The following is a 17,599-nucleotide window of genomic DNA, read 5'->3' as shown; positions in this document are numbered from 1 at the left end:
ATAATCTTTATTTTTTCGATTATTTTTATTTTTTTTTATCTTTACCTGTTCTACATCAAAAGAGCAGCAAACAATTTAGCTGAAAAAAATTTAATTTTTCATTCCAAGTTACCTGTTATTAGCTGTTGGCAAAATGTTTCAGTTGCATCATAATATAGGTGCTTTGTTTATGTTATACATTTGCTTTTTCATGCATGAAAAATAGAGTGAAAGTACTAGTGAAGGTTACAATAACCAAAACATTGTGCTGTGCTGCTGCACAAACTTAGTTTAACTAAATGAAAGTTTCAGTGTATGTAAGCAGCAGCTAAATATGCTAGAGTTACCATAACAGTAGCTTTCTAACCTGTCAACATCAGTGAAGTGAGTTGCTAAATCAGACATTTAAAATGTATTATATTATGATTGATTTTATGACACCATGGACATTTAAATAGCATGTTTTTATCATTTTTCAAAAATGCTGTAAGTCAGGTAGGAAACATCATCCCTCTCTTGTGCATACCAGGTAATGTTCACATATTAATACCACTGTTGTAAAACATAACAAATATCACTTCAGTGCAATTTTCAGTTAAGATAATGGACAAATTGTATTTAAAAACCAATGGGCACTTGGATGGTCTCCAAGCATGTACACCGAAGATGCACTCAAATGAATTTCAATTTTTTTTAATGAATGCAATATGCATCTGATTTTTTAGGCATGAGAAAAAATACAGTGATGCTTCTACTGGTATTGGAAAATGGATCTTCTATTACTATAATTTTGCTAAACTAGCCTGCTGTGTTACTTGAAACATAAAAAAATAAAAATTAACAAAAGCACTAAACTTTTTTTCAAAAGAGAAATATTATTTAAGAATTTATAATGCACATTTTGTACCTACTTTGACAATAAAAATCAAGTATTCCATCAAGATTGTGTGTATGTAATATTTTAGGCAAGACTATATGAAAGAAAACAAGTACCCCAGCTGTGCTACAAATGCAAACCTTCTGAAGAATATGTTGTTTTACAACACTCCAGTCTGGCAATCCTTTTAAAAGTGCACACTGTGACATGCTGCGCTCCTTAATAATATAGTTATATGGGCAGGAAAACTACCTTTTCTTTAAAAAGTACTGGTTATAACACACAGCCCCTACTTTACGGATGACATGTAGTACCATAAACTACCTACTGAAGCAAGATTCTGTTATAGAATTAACCATACTGCCAATGTACAATTACAGCAACCATCTCTACAGCATGCAAGTATCTCTTAGCAGTAAAAACGATCCCTTCATTTTGAGGTAATCAATACTATTTATTTGCAAGCACTATTCTGGCTATATTCAAAAAAGCTGGAGAAATGTAGTACAGTATGGCACATTAGTACATTAGAGGGTGTATATGCAGGTGTGTGTGTGTGTGTGTGTGTGTGTGTGTGTGTGTGTGTGTGTGTGTGTGTGTGTGTGTGTGTGTGTGTGTTTGTCTCATGAAATATCAACACTTCAAAGAGCGAATGAGTGAATGGAAAAAAAAGCAATCTTTTTAGAACAAATCTAAAAAGATCAAAAATAAAATAAGTTTTATTCTGGGGACAAACCCCAATATACCCGCACCTCCTGCTAATTATATCTACACCAAGATAGCACAACAGCAGAGTAAAAGGGTAAATTCCCAGAGGAGGAAAACATTTTGACCAGCAAAGAGGCACAGAATGAAATCAGAAGAGTAAAACCAACCCACCAAAGAACATAATTGTGTCCATAGTAGCATATGCTAATATTACATTATTAGCTATAAAGTTAAAGGCTTCTAAAGAAAAGATATCACTAATTTTAATGCATCGGATTTATCTTTAATTCTGTCTTTAGGCTATACTGTACACACATTTCCTGCTTAATATATAGATATTTTGGGTGTAAGGCAGCAGCAAGGAAGTGAGACGTACAGATTCAGAAATTTCTGCTAGTCCTTTGGGGGGGGGGGGTTACAGTCCACATTTAGAAGTTAGTGCTTAGTCTGAAAAACTTTATATCCCCTGACCAACTATTGGCAAATACAAAGCTGTGTGCCAGCACCCATGTGTTTTGCTGATCATCGCTACTTTTCTTTCTGATCTTGTACCAAAAGTTTCACAACCATTTAAATTTCTGTGCCACTGGAAAGCCAGATCTCCTGCAATAAAATGTGGATTTGAGATCTCCTTCTGCTAAAACTATTGGCCTTCATCTCAGTTTTATTATGGAAATCAGGTTTATTATCCTATTGTTACACAGTCTCCTTTCATCACTATGACCCAAAGGTCCAGGCTTCACAAAGAAATAAGAAGGCTTGTTGTGGCATGGCCATTAATGTATGCAGTGGTCATTACCGAAGAATGCACTACCCTTTTAAGGAGTGAAGAACTCTGCAGTCACCAGATCACTACTAAGTGACAGCTGACTACCACTTCTGCAACCAGATTCTGCATCCCCACACTTAATTGCACTCATCTAGAGCCTCATATTAGTCATGTTGTCAAGGTTCAGAAAAACAATGAGGAAAAACATAATTATGTCATTAGGATAAAGTGTGTACCATATAAACTTGTGCCCAGAAATGAACAACCTTCTGTTAGTGGCAGCCCTCTGAAGGACTCTCCTAGCCATGATACCCAGATAACTGTATTGCCATTTAAGCCACACAGTAAGGATTTATATGCAAGAATGCAACAGGAACTGGTAGTCAGCGTGAAGCTTTCTAAACTATATTAGCATGGAGAAACACACACACACGGATATGTGTGTGTGTGTGTGTGTGTGTGTGTGTGTGTGTGTGTGTGTGTGTGTGTGTGTGTGTGTGTGTGTGTGTGCGTGTGAACGATTAGGTTTGCTAATCAGGGAAAAGTGTGAACAATTAAATTTAATGATCAGAAAAAAGTGGCAAGCTATGAAAATGCAATAGTGACTCTAAAATTTAAACATATAGACGAAGCACACACATGCCTAAACTCACTGCATATTGCAGATATTGAAAATTTAGATTTTCTTTTGCTACCAAAACAAATAAGTGTTAAAAGTAGACAAAATGAGTGTCTAGGTTACTGGTTACAGTTTAACATAAAGACATTTAATTGTATTTTAATTATTGCCAGTCTTACTGATGGATGAACTGTCTAAAAACCTCACAATTAAGGATAGAGTCTGTGACATCACAGTGTACCAGGTCACATGACTGAACATGGGGGCATACAAATATCTTTATGCAAGCACAGTACTCCCTCCCTGTACTGTATAAGTGAGTCAAATCAGACCACATATAACAAAAGAAAAAGAACACCAGGCAAAAGCAGAACAGCAGCCGCTGACTACATAAGAATAACTGATTACTTAAAAAACACTTGAACAATTTCTTCCAAACAAAAAGACTTACAGCAAAGGTTTTTCTAACTCCAGACTCTGTTCAGAAAGGCTGACAGCTTTCTCAGTAATGCAAGTAGGTGACAGGATTAGTCTAAAGGATACATTGGCCTACTTTACTAATTATACAGGCCACTTATGATCAGGGCAGCATTAACTTTTCCCTATAAAGTTCAGCTTCATCATCATCAAATAAGAGCAGAAAATGGCAACTACATGACAAATATCTATAAAAATGTTGAAACAATACATCAGAAATTAGCTAAATAAAAAAATCCTTCTAAATAGGATGATGGTATACTGCCATAATGTGACAGGTGGTCATTGTCTAATCCTTCTCCAAAGCCCTGGTGTGCCCTTTAGGGCAGCTTTCTGTCTAAATGGGGAAGCTCACTGTTAATCCTTTGACACATCTCAGCAGAGCAGGTTGAGTGCTCGGTCTATTGTTCATTTAGGTAAGCTGGGCTTAGTGTCTCTTGTTCTGGTATTTGGCTGAAAGCACTACAGAGGTATGAGCATACTTTGTTTCGTGAAACAAAAACACACCAAACTCATTTTAGGACATACAATATTGTGATGATACTGTGAGTCTGCTAACTTTTTAGGAAGTATTTGTCTTCAGGTCTTGTCAATGAATATTCATATGTTAGAAAATCCAAGACACGGGATAAAAAATAACATACTGTATACATTAAACTGATCTCTCTCTCCCTCTTACCTGCAAATAAGGTGCATTACAAAATTACGAGAGTTAGTACTTGAACTCCCATTAGGTTAACATCCAACAACAGGATCCACATAAATAAGATTTCTGCATAATTTGTAGCTAGATAAAACTGATTTTATGGAAAAATTCTGGACCACCGTGTATCTACAGCTATTTTACTTCTCATCCCATAAAATCATGCTAGTATAAGACATGGTATTTGACACTTCTGAATCTGCCTTTCAACTCTCTAGAGTGTGTTGATGTCAGATTTTATACCTTTCTGTTCTGATGGAAACCAGTACTGTTGATTATATAATTATGTATAACCTTGCTTTTTTAGTTAAAAGTTCTCTGACAAAACATGCTGCCCCCCCCCCCACACCCCCAATCTTCCAATTTTTCCCAGTGGTGATAACTTCAGAAGTTTTGTTGAGAGCCTAGGTTGCCAGTAACATCAGGACCTTTCTAGGGAGTGACTGTAGAACATTTCCTAGGGTGGCTGGCTTCAAACAATGCAAGTGGCAATATTTTAGTGAAATGAATAGGAGTTGACAGAGTTTGTGAAGCTCATGTTCCAGATTATTCTACTACAATCTACAGATAAATACTGTATTGTACAAAAGCGGCATCTTCACTTTTTTTAGCTTGGTCAGTCTGTTCCCATTTTATGATCTTGTCTATAACTTCAGTATGACAAGTTATGAAACATTTCATCAACAGAGTTAAGCTCCTCTTTCTATTTGAAAGCGCAGAGGGTATATCAGGCTGCTGACATGTACCCCCAAAACCTCTGCATAACAGCCAATCTCACTTTTATTTCCAGTTTTATTCTGCTGGTGATGAAAGCTCTATGCCTACAATGTAGAGGCTAATAAAGCAAAAAAGCTGGCAGAAAATATACTACTAGGCCTTGACTGCAAGGAGTGTCATTTCTGGAACTCCAGTTAGTGACATCAAAGTGTAAATATCTGATCGTTAAACATGGGTCTAGCGTATCTCAGTACAGAAGCAGTCTTTTCATCTACCCTCTGCGAAGCCCCTGTCTGCTACTGTCTCTCTGTACTACAGTAGCCGGAGATGAAAGGCAGCCACAGTGATAGCAGAAGGGCCTGTGTGTGTTGTCTCAAAAGAGTAGCTCAGGCTCACAATCGCAGAAGCAGGCAACAAAGCCAGACAAAGTGGGCTTCATTTCACACTACTAACTGATGACATGCAATTCCTGATTAGCTCCTAAGACTAAAAGGATGTCAAAAGCCTCTGATAAGACTTAAAGAGTGCCACTTCAGATAGCAGTGTTTCCAAAAAAGAGTTTGTATAAATACCACTTCAGCTGAGCTCACAGATAAGTACAAACTAGATCTCATTTTCCCCAAATACAGTTATCTTATCATCGAAGTTTCTCTAGAAATCAAAGTTCTTCAAATTAAATAATGTTCAAAACGTGCCCATCGATTTTCATGTTCCCCTGGTACTAACTTTAAATATGTATTTACTAATGAAGACAGGTGAGAAATGAAAACAGCCAGAATGGCAAAGTGGGAGAATCACAGTAAGGAATTACAAAAAAAATCTGAAAAAAGGTGAGTAACAGAATACAAAAGAAAGAGAGACAGAGAATGTCAGAGGAGTCTGGTTACACATAATCACTTACAGCATGAATTTTCATATATGCGATAGTTAAACCATGAGTAGGTGTGCAGTATAAATGCACACAGTTTCCTAGTTATGTATTAGAAGCCATTAGTATATGCTCTGAGCATACCTGTCAACCTCTTAAAGGAAGAAATCTAAACAAAGTCTAAAATAATGGGGGGACAAAGACTCAAAAATACAGACAGATTTTAAATATTGCTCTTATAAACTTAAAAAGTTGCTAGAATAACAGGATTTTTTTGAAGGATGTAAAATCTGAAACTCAATGTATGTCATTATGTACTGACATCAGTCCTCAGCATTTTTCTAGAAGGCCACAAATTTAATAAGGAATACACAAAAAATATGATGCAAAAATCTGGACAGTTGAGAGGTATGACTCTGAGTGCTATATTGCATTTACTCATCTGCATATTCAAAATGGGTATTATCTGGTCAATAAATGGTTAACTACTCAGATTATCAGAAAACATTAGTCGACACTGCAGTCTATATTATATGGCCACTATGATATACAGCCTATTATAACAGAGAGGTACTATTCCAGCCCACAGCAACCTAAATGTATTACAATGGGTATGATTACATAATTGACAGTTACTCAGAAATGTGTCAGCAGAGGTGAAGAGATGCATTCCATCACTCAGTGTCCACAATGTCTTAAACCTCATAGTGTGGCAGCAAATACCACCTTCATTTGAGAAGTGGAATGGTGACTGCATTGTGCAACAAACCTATGAAACACTCTGACCTGTAAGTATTATGAATCATAAAATAAAATATTCAGTCTAGCAAATCAGAGTTTCAGCCTGTTGAAATTTCTGTCACATCCCAAATTTGTGGGAATTTGCCTCTCTTATGCAGTTAAGTCCACTTTGGTTATAGCAGGTCAGCTTGTTTTATAAATAAAAATAAAGAACATGCTACATAAATATTACATTGTCTTTTGTTCTGAAGTTGTGTCACCTAATGGATAACATTACAAACTGTGAATGACTGTTTTTGTAAACTTGCTATCTTTGCAGTGAAGATTATAGATCATTGCTAGACAAGGAACTTACAGGGAAATTACGAGGAGCACTTAAATACTTGATATCCTTAAAAGGGCATTATCATTTTCTGTTCTGTTGAAAGGACATCACAGCAAAGATTAAATCCATAATTTCATGTAACACACTCTTTATATTTCACTGGAATGTAAAAGAAACTGCTAAGGAATGTTTTGCACTAGGCCCAGATATTCTGTTTTGATCCCTGTCTTCATTGATGGAAATTACAGACGTGCCGGAGGTCTCAGAAGGGCTGGGCAGTGTCAAAATTTCCTACAGAAAATAGTTTCAGATTGAGCAACTTATAGTCAGCTGGGATCTCATAAAATGAACTCCCCACCTTACAAACATTGCTGGCCACTCAGGCACTTAGAGGATTTGAAGGCCAATATTCCTGCTATCTGCAAGCACATACGGCCTTCAGACCTCCTCAAAGAGGAGAAGCGTGCCGCATCCCCTAGTCTGGAATGTACACAGTTCTGTGGGTAGAGGGCAAAAACTGTAGTACAGTGCTCTCCTTGCTGAAACTATAGATAATGAATATCACTGGTTTCTAAGCCAGTTTACAGGTACAAACCCAGTCTACTTGCCAGGTGACTAAAACATGCTAACTGTCATTTCACTATACCAATGAATTACTGTAGTCCGGCATGCATTGCTATGATGTAAGCATATGGCAGTAGCTATTTCCTGCCATTCAAGTGATCACTGCATACCATGTCTAACAGTGTAATGTAAAATGATAGAAGGCAGGGCTGTATGCTTGAAAAACCAAACAATAAAGCTGGCTGCAAGGCCAGCGAAACAAAGCATTCCTCTATCTGTCAGTTAAGCTATATATGTATATGTACAAACACACACACACATACACACACACACACACACACACACACACACATGCACACACACACACACACACACACACGCATGTACTGCATTGAACCTCACTTTGACTATATGAACTTGTTGGAAACGTGTTTTTTTGAATGAAAACTGCTTCACTGGGAAGAAAATGTTAATCTCCATTTGACAAAGAAATATGAAACATAGCTTTCCTATAAATGCCTGGGTGACTATCCCAATACTCAAAGACCCCTGTCCTTATTCCAAATACTCAAAGATGGCTGGAAGCTATATGTGTACATGTACAAACACACACACACACACACACACACACACACACACACACACACACACACACACACACACACACACACACACACAAAACCTACTTTAAGCATAGTAAGCATACTATAATGGCAGCTGCTCCATTTTTTACATTCCTTGCATTATATATAACAAAGTAGTACAACGCCATGTAAACATTTGAATCACTGAACCTCACTTTGACTGTCATCTTGTTGGAAATGGTCTTTTTGAATGAAAACTGCTTCACTAGGAAGAAAATATTGCTCTCCATTTGACAAAGAGATAGGAAACAAAGCTTTCCTATAAATGCCTGGGTGACTATCCCAATACTCAGATACCCCCTGTATTTAGTCCAAGTACTCAAAAATGCCTGGAGTGGGAGTCAGCCTGGAGTTTGTAGCAGTAAGTGCATGGCCCCATATATTCAGTGGATGGGGAGTCAAACCCTAAAGACGTGATTTTTTTTCTTTGTAGGTAGGCTTCAGTGAATCTAACATTAATAAAACAACCCACAAAATGAAATGATATCAAGACTGTATTCCATTACAGCAGAATACAAAGCCTAAAAACAATAAACATTTCACTAACACCTTAACAGACATTATGATTCGATTTTTCTACCTCTGAAGACATAGTCGAGAACTAATCAAGTCTTTATTTGAGTCAATATGCATGTTGTAATTAGCCACTGACGTAATTCTGAAAGAATAACTAGGTACCTGTACAAACTGAAACTCATATAAGTCAGTCATAAGACACAGTAACAAATTCAACACTCGTTGAATGAATCAAGTATGACAATGAAATGTTTCATTATCCAAAATAGTGATAATCTTAGGCTATTTTAAATGTTTCCCTTTTCAAGTAATTGTAAATATTGTTAAATATCATACATGCTGCGCCCATTAACTTTCTAATTAACTACATAACCCAGTTCAGTGATATGGAGGAGGCAGAGCCTGTCTTAATACTTACTGGGCATAAGGCAAATAAACTAATCCTGGAGAGGACACCAGTCCATCATAGCACTCAAGCACAAACAAACACACACACACACACACACACACACACACACACACACACACACACAATTATCACCACCCATACACATGCACGCACTCAAATACATGCAGCCCCGCCAAAACACACCCATATGCACACAAAAACTCACCCACACACCTACATACACACACACACACACACACACACACACACACACACACACACACACACACACACACACAAACACACACACACAAATGCAGGCACACACACATCCATGCACATGCATGCACACAAATACATACAGCCCCACCACACACACACACACACACATCCATATGCACACACAAACTCATCCACATGCGCACACACACACACACACACACACACACACACACACACACAAACACACACACTTCCACCCACAAACACAATTATCCAAGTCCATGCACATATGCACACTGAAATACAGACAGCCCCGTTCCCCCAACACACACACACACACACACACACACACACACACACACACACACACACACACACACAAGGCATGCACATCTATGAGCAATTTAGAGGATCAGAAATTCACCAAAAGCACATCTTTGGGATCTGGGAGGAAACTGATCCCTTCACTCAACACCCACATAATCAGAAGAATAACATGTATTCCACTATTAGACTATCAGAAAAACACTCATACTGGAGAACCCAGCACTGTGAAGAAACAATGATAACATCTGTGCCACTGTGTTGCCCCAGAGATATTCCCTAAATCATAGCAATTACCTAAGATTACAGTGTGGTGCATTATTTACATGTTGATGATTTTGTAAGGCAATAGTGGTTCTTCGTTGGAGCCTTTCTGATACCACTTTGAGTGATTTCTTTATACATTATTATTATCATTAATGAGTATTCCACATCTGTCTTAATTGTAGGCTGTATCAGTAGGTCATCAGGTCAAGAATAAAGAGTCAATATTCCCAAATGTGGGAAAGTGAATCAGATTTATGTAAGTTTCTTGGATTGGGTTTCTGGTACATATATTTCCCATGAAACATATGCCCAACAAAACAGAAAACAAGTGATGCAAAATCCACTGAACATTTTTTTTCCTCTGGAATACTGTTTTCTCAAATTGAAATTAGCACAGATGAGCAAAGCAATGAGCCGTAAATGTACTGCTTCCTGCAGTTCATGGTTTGATTCCTTCTACTGCAAGTCAATTTGACAGATAATACTCTGGGGCAAGTGTGAAACTGAGCTAGACTCCTAAATGGTCTTGTAGACCACATGCCTAGTAACTACCTAAGATTACTAGAGAAAACAATATGTTTACTGTGGTGGGGAGGCCATGCTACTATCCCCCCCCCCATATTAAACAACATAATCAACTTTCAAGTTGCTACACCACAGGAACAAAACGCCTCAATTTCAGAAACCCTAGAGTTGGTAGAAAATTTTAAAGAAAATTTCTGTTGTGTTCAGCAGAATTGTACATAGTCAAACCATGCAGTTCTATTTCAGCAGAAGTGATCTGATAAACTGATCAGTAACTATTTATAAACCATCTTGTTGAGCACAAATCTATGAATTCTTTGACCGTTATTTTTCCTGGGAAATCACTATTATTGTGCTTTCTAAATGTGTGCAGACAGTGATGGATTTATTTTAGGAGATTTCACCTTTCTTCATGTTTGTGCAATGGTGGAGGTGGTATATTTCTACATTTATATTGATATCTATATCTACATCTATAGCTATATAAGTTCAGGTGGTGTATTGTGGTGCCCCCCCCCCCCCGGGGCAAAAAATGCTTATAATTACTTTTTGGCAGATTGATTACTCAAGCAGTTGTGAGATGCTTCCTTAATGACTTGCAACTTTGATGAGTCATAGTCGAGGCCTTTCCTACCATACAGCCATCCCACATAAAGCAGCAAGGAGACGACTTGGTAATCATAAAGAAAACATAATGATAAAACATTAAACATGCAATGGGAAGAACAAATAATTTAAAAATGACTGTAGAAACCTCTGCCATCATCTGGCAATGCTGCTGATAAGGTTTCCTACAGAAGCTCAACTTAAAAGGCACATTATTTCTGCAATAGAAAACAAGCATGCACCAAAGTGCACTATAAAAAGAAAGGAGACAATATACTCACTATAATTTTAAACTTTATAAATCTTTCTGCGCAAATAATTCTAAACTAACAAGAAACTTCTTGCCAACTGAAAGTGGCATGAACTTCCCTAAAACCAATGTGATGTGTGAGTGCTATCATGCACAATGGTATACCAATGCAAAGTGCATTGCTCTGCCATCCCTGGAAACTTACAAGAGTCAGCATACAAAGGCACTATTTATTTTTATTATTTATTGTTATTTAACATTTGTTGACCAGGAAAGTCCAACTAGGTTCCACAGATCCTGTTTTCAGCAGAGGCCTGGGGAGAAATACTCCAGATGCATGTCTTTAGAATGTGGAAGGAAACCAGAGTACCTGGAGGAAACCCACTAGAATGCAGGGAGAACATGCAAACTCTGCACAGAAGGCACCCCGGCCGAGAATCGAACTAGAGAACCTCTTGCTGTGAGGCGACAGCATTAACCACTGCACCACTGCGCCGCCACTATTTAATGGTGAAAGGTACATTATTTAAATAAGGCCATTGTACAATCTCAGCATACATCATGGCAAACTCTTTGGTAGCTCATTATTTGCCCACAGAGGAGGAACAATAATTGATCATGTGACTTTTATACTCATGAATAAATTCCAGCCATGCAAATTATAACTATACTATAAATTAAACAATTAGCACCACAATATATGCTTTAATTCCATTTCTACTGCATAAGTGCTGTTCAGAGAGGTAACTGTCTTGGTATTAACAATGACTAATGCATGGTGCTAACGTTATTTGCATTAAGTCGAGTAATGTGTCCATCACCACCTATGACTGCAACTGTTCATAAAGTGCATGAGTTACTGTTATACTGTAGGGCTGACAATTACTTGAAAAAAAGTGTGTGTGTGTGTGTGTGTGTGTGTGTGTGTGTGTGTGTGTGTGTGTGTGTGTGTGTGTGTGTGTGTGTGTGTGTGTGTGTGTGTGTGTGTGTGTGTGTGTGTGTGGTTGGAGGATTTACCAGCCAAATGCAACTCTCATTAGCAGCCAGAGATCAGGGGAGTCTGTTAATGTTACTTGTATTTTTGTAACTAATTGCCATTTGTCTTATCAAGAAATCCCTATTAAGGCATGATATTTCTGGGTTATCAGCACTTCTCACATTCCTAATCCCAACTGATGAATTTCTTGTCCACTGTTGTTTGTAGAAGGTGTCATTAAACTGTGCATAACCCACCTTATCTGCCAGGGATAAACAGAGGGAAGGCCAAATGTCAGTGAGTCCCACAGCCTTACAAGTGCGACCCTTGAAACACTTATAATCACCCCCTTTCCCACAAAACATTTCTCTAATCTTATCATTTCTAGGTCCTTTTTTTTTGAAGAAGACCCAATTAAGATGTACAGATACCATGTTCATTCTTACACAGCTGAATTGATTCCAACAAGCTTCATGTTATTTTATCTAGTCCTACAAACGTAGAAAAGATGAAGTCACTCAAGAAGAGTGGGGTTTGTCAGTACTGTCTCATTTTTAGATGAAAGGGTCCAGGGAGAATTAAAACTGAACGCAGAAAATCTCATAGTACTCAGCAGGGACTGTTCAGCAATTTAAAAAGAACAAAGTAAAAAATGAATAACATCACTATCTAATTTATTTTTATTTGTCTGTTTGATAACCAGGTTGGTTCAATTAGGCCTAGTCAGTTTTAGCCAGAGTTCTAATAAAGAAATAATGTTTTTTTTTTTTTTTATTTCTTGGATTTATGTGGTTCAGTGAGAAGTCACATAAAATGACATTTGTTTGAAAGATACCGAAGGTGGACACTGCCTGTTTAAACTTCAGCTCAACATTTGGTAAAATCCAAACTGCAGTTGCCTTGTAGCAGGTACCATTATTAACAAATAATTCTTGACATTGAAAATGCAAGTAAAAGTAGAAGATTCCAGAAAGAAGTATATTTATTGGTAAAGTACTGCAGGCCTCAGTTCTTGAAATTATTTACTTGATATGATGCAGTTAGATCTCTAACAATACTGTGAGGTCTGTCCCATAACCTTCTGAAAAAAAAAAAAAGAAGTTGAAGTAGTAGTCCTGAAAGTGGGATTCAATCACTTTCAATATGAAGTGTTTTGCTTGGTACAAATCCCTACCAGCTCACATCTGCCATGCTGGGAGCTGTACTCCATTCACTAATCTATACTATAAATAACTTTGTGGTTTGTACACACTGGGGGGGGGAGGGCATTCCTCTTACAGTGGCCTCCATCAAAGAATATGTGTTTCAGGCACTTGTGCTTTATCGTACATTTTGATGCTGCATAAATAGATTTGCGTCATTAAAAAGACAACACTTTGAAAGGACGACAAGGAAATCAGTAGCAAGATAGGTGAAAAAGACTAGAGTGGACTTGCATTAAGTAAGAGGGATTAAAGCATAAAGTACTAGACCCAGAGAAAGACCAAAATTCCCCCCAAAACAGATATGAAAGACAAAGTCTCATCCACTAAATCATCATAATTCCAGATACTTCAGAAGTTATGATACACATACAGCATAATGCTGCAAGCAAAACAGACAGAAATGCACATCAAATCTAGGGGAATTACAAAGTGAATACAGCAATTAGTACATGGATAGTCTGAAACCACAGTCGCAGTTTTGTGCAACTGGGGCACATGTCCAAGCAGGTTCTTTGAATCTGAGGAGTTTATCATGCATGTCACTATCATCTTTGCGTTATACTCCCTGGAAAGACAGTGCCCAGGCCAGCACACTAGTGACCCAAATCTTAAGTTTATAAACCAGTATTTAAAGGGAGTAACTTAGTCATCAGAACAACTCAATAATAGTATATTAATAACTGGAGTCATCAGCATTAACTACTTACTTTCCTTCTTGTGCACCAGTCATATAACACACAACACAGAAGAATATTGTGTTGTAGTGCTCACAACAGCCAAGCATTACTGTATCACTTCCATAGTGACTAGATACCAGCCCTAGCATAATCAGTAATCTTACTGCTTGAGCACTCAAGATCAAAACATTATACCATGTCAAAGAATCATCCCAGTTTCAGAATAGCATACTAAGGTTCAAGGTCACTCCCTAGCAATATACACAAAGCAAGATTCCAGTCTTTTCTGAGAAGCACTGTGTAAGATCACCAATTATCACATCCAAAAGCACAGAATGACAACAATGTAACATTGTATTATCAGAGTCACCAGTCTAGTAAGTGCCATCTGCACTAAGTCCCACCAGGTCACTGATGTGCCACCCATAAAGAACTTGATGCCACAGGTACATAATTTATTTATTTATTTTTATTTATTTAACATTTTAATTTAACTAATAATCTGTCGATATTAGCCCTCACAGCAAGAGGTTCTCCGGTACGATCCTCGGCTGGGGTGCCTTCTGTGTGGAGTCTGCATGTCCTCCCTGTGGTCATGTGGGTTTCCTCCGGGTGCTCCAGTTTCCTCCCACATCCCAAAGACATGCTGCAGGTGGATTGGACACTCTAAATTGGCCCTAGGTGTGAGTACGTGCGTGTGTGTGCCTTCTGTGGAAGGTTGGGCGCCAGGCTGGCAACTCGACACTGTAAAACTCCACTGCCAATCATGAGCGGACAGGTGATCCGCTGTGGCAACCCCTAACCAGGAAAAAGCCGAAAGAAGAAGACTCTAATGCTTATACAACTCTGTCTTCATACCTGCATCACCCTACTAATTGTCAGCTTTAGTGGACCTCATAGCATCGTCATGCTGATGCTCCACCAATGAACGTGTTGCCCTGTGCATGCCATGTTAATGACACACCACTAGTAGCTGAGGCTATCATTTCAGTCACACATCATCATGCCATTATAGATAGAAATTATACTGCTCTTCAAAGTGTGCCCATACCTGCACACTAAGATTTGAACTTGGCCCAAGTAGGGTAACCGAGTACTAAAATATAAAGGCACAACCACCACAACTTCATCAGATTTCCATGTATCTTGTTAGCAGATGAAAAATCTAGCAAGCTTCAGTGGCATACAGGACTTTGTCCTGAATATGATACAGATGAAAGTGGTTCAAATACTGGGGCAGTCACCTGAGGAGCTGTTGAGGAGAGGTAAACCTGAGTAGCCAATGATCTGTTCTTCTTTCTCAAGGGAAGGATGTGGAGTTTTTCGAGTACAGGAGCATCAACTGGTACAAATCAGAAGATTATGTCCAAGCTGGCAGCTGTCAAGAGAGCCTGCATGAAGTGAGTACATTGTAAAACTGCATTGAGGGTGCAGAATGGCCAACACACCCATCATCTGCATGCATCGAATATTTATTACACATGACTAGACTGGGTCTAAGAAGCAGAAATGAAAAATGCTTAACAGAGGCAGATGACAGTCACCTTGTGTTTGACTCTTGCCTCTCACTACTACGGTAATAAGTGTGGTTACAAAAGGGCTAACCCCACCTGGAAATGATAGACTCCTCCCAGTAGCTGAAGTGGGACACCTAAGGAGAACTAGATGAACAAGCAAGGAGAGGCAAAACAAATCCCATTCCTTGGAAAACATCACCATATTAGTCTGACATTTCAGTGCAGTAACACTACCAAAGTAACAGAGCTCTTCAAGTACCCATAATGCAGTTGCAGACTTGCATCATGTGACCAGTCATGAGTGGGCACCATCTGCTAGATTAATAGTAATGCAAATCCAAATAAAGCATGGATATCTCTGACACTGTTTGTTTAACAACTGCAGAATAGTGCCTTACTAACTCAGAAAAAAGACTTTGCGCTTTTTATTTTGTTCCAACCTCTTAGCTAAATCCAGCTCAAAGTTTCCTTTACATTTCCCTGTGAATGTATCTTTGATTTAGTCTCAAACAGGTGCTCTCTGTTTTTAACTTTTTCTCATCTACAAAGAGAATTTCAGGTCAAACTTTAAACCTGTATCTTTACTACCTATAAAAATGGCGTTCACATGTAGTTGTTAAGTAACTGGTTATAAATATAATGCTTACGTTCTGAGTTATTTATACAGCTGCATAAATTCTGTTTGGGAAATTTGTATTTTTAAACTTAATGAGCTCCTTAATGGTGTGTAATCTTAACTTTGCTTACTATAGTGACCAATTTTAAGTACACTTCCTGATAGCTAAACAAATTAATTTGTGAATAAATACCCAAGTCAAAGCACTGGAAGTTAATTATTCTCCTAGTTCTGATGGAGAAGGCCCCAGTGCTTAATGGATTCTATTTTAATTACCCTTGGGATGTTATTTTATCCCACAAACAGGCATTAGTTGTTGCCGTGATTTTTTTTACAGCTGTTCAACATCTAAATTATCAACTCCTACAAGCTCTGCTCTCCAAAGTGAGAAACAATTAATTTATTGCCTGGCCCAGTGCCTCTCTTTGGAGCATGCTGGGGCCCTTTGAAAACATTTGACTTCAGCTCTGGGGAAAAGTAAACCAGAGAAAGAAACAAGAAATATGCAAAGAGAAGAGTTTCTTAAAGAGCAAAGTGAATAATCAAGAACAATTCCCTTTGCTCTGCCATGTGTGCACAGGCTTTCTGGAAACATGAGTGTTTGACAAGAAGTTCCTGTTGGGCTGAATCGCCTTTGTTGTGCCCTTCGGCGGGAGATTCCTGTCTCCCTCAGCCATGTTTTCGCAACTGTTGGGGGCTGTATTCAACAGCAGACAGCAGGGGCTAGGCCACCCCAGCAGCTTGGCCCCGCCCCTCTCCCCATGCTCCCCTTACAATTAGCCTCTTCAATTCAAAACGAAAACAATCCGCTCTCTCCTGCAGATCAGATAAAAGGAGCTTTCACTGCAGAAGCAAGACTTTGCTGTGAAGAGGCCACTTTAGGTATTGTCTGCAGCCATGAAGCTGGAACGGGATTGGTTATCAAAAATGCCATGTGACCTCTCTGCTAACCACTATTTTCTTTACAGTGGTTAGGTGCTGACTGAAGACAATAACGCCAGCAATTGACTACAGCAGTCTAGAAAGATAATCTTTTAATTTGTGGAGCAGAGTCATTTTATTTATCCAACACTGCCACAGTCACTGAAGATAATTATGTTCTCACTGTTCTGTCCTTTAGACAAGACTGGGTACAGTTTCAAATCGACCTACTACAGTCCCCTTTTAAATCTAAACTACACTGGAGAATTTCCATATAACATTTATTATTTATTTATTTTACATTTGTTTACCGGGATAGTCCGACTGGATACATGTCCATTTTCAGCGGAGGCCCGGGGAGAAAAGCTCCACAAAGACAAACTTACATAGATTACACAGAAGTTAGCAAACAATTATAAAAACAAAGTGATTACATACAATGGGTTAGTAGTGATTCCCTAGTAGAGACTCACAATTGTCATGGACAGAGAATTAAAAGTAAGAGACATCAGATTGGAAGCACAGCTTGGTGATGTAGTTACAAGTTATGATAATTGCAGAATATGCTTTTAGTTTATAACTTAATCAGGGTTGGTAA

At 38.3% G+C, this 17,599-nt stretch overlaps 1 protein-coding gene across 1 annotated transcript in view; it reads right to left on the bottom strand.

The window, feature by feature from the left end:
- Positions 1–17,599, bottom strand: part of LOC122813031 (heparan sulfate glucosamine 3-O-sulfotransferase 3B1-like) — a 62,832-nt gene that overhangs the window by 4,169 nt on the left and 41,064 nt on the right. The window lies entirely within an intron of this gene.

This window comes from Protopterus annectens, chromosome 10.part0 (assembly GCF_019279795.1).
Source record: "Protopterus annectens isolate FY-2018-M chromosome 10.part0, PAN1.0, whole genome shotgun sequence".
Lineage (NCBI taxonomy): Eukaryota > Metazoa > Chordata > Ceratodontiformes > Protopteridae > Protopterus > Protopterus annectens.
The sequence above is the reverse complement of the archived record's forward strand: the minus strand, read 5'-3'. Positions and strand labels throughout refer to the sequence as shown.